Raw genomic sequence first — 557 nt, forward strand, 5'->3', positions numbered from 1 at the left:
TATATGTCTCCTTACTGCCTTCTTGCCTGCATGGTTTCTGCTGAGAAGTCAGGGTTTAATGTGATTTGCTTGTCTTTGTAAGTAACACTTCTCTTTTCCCTGGCTGCTTTTAGGATGATCTCTTTGTCTTTGAATTTGAAGAGCTTGATTATAATATGTCTTGGTGATTTTCTTTTGGGGTCTATCTTTCCTGGGATTCTAAGTTATTCCTCTTTATGTTATCCAACATGTATCTGTATCTTAGACTCTTTTCAGGGTTTGTTTTTTTTTTAATCCTTTTTTCTGCTTGCTCTTCTAATTTATCAGTATTGAGAGTTTTGTCTTCTAGCTCTCTGGTTCTGGCTTCCATTTCTTCAATTCTACTCCTTTGCCCTTTCAGTGTATTGTCCATTTCTGATATTTTATTATTAATAATCTGTATCTCTTTTTACAGGTTTTTAATTGTTTCCAATGCTGTGTCTATCTTGTTTGATTGCTCCTGTAGCACTTTCCTGACTTATTTATTTTCCTCCACTCCTCTATGAAGCACTTGGATTTGTCCCCATATCATTATCCTG

This window comes from Chrysochloris asiatica, unplaced genomic scaffold (assembly GCF_000296735.1).
Source record: "Chrysochloris asiatica unplaced genomic scaffold, ChrAsi1.0 scaffold00051, whole genome shotgun sequence".
In the NCBI taxonomy this organism is placed as follows: domain Eukaryota; kingdom Metazoa; phylum Chordata; class Mammalia; order Afrosoricida; family Chrysochloridae; genus Chrysochloris; species Chrysochloris asiatica.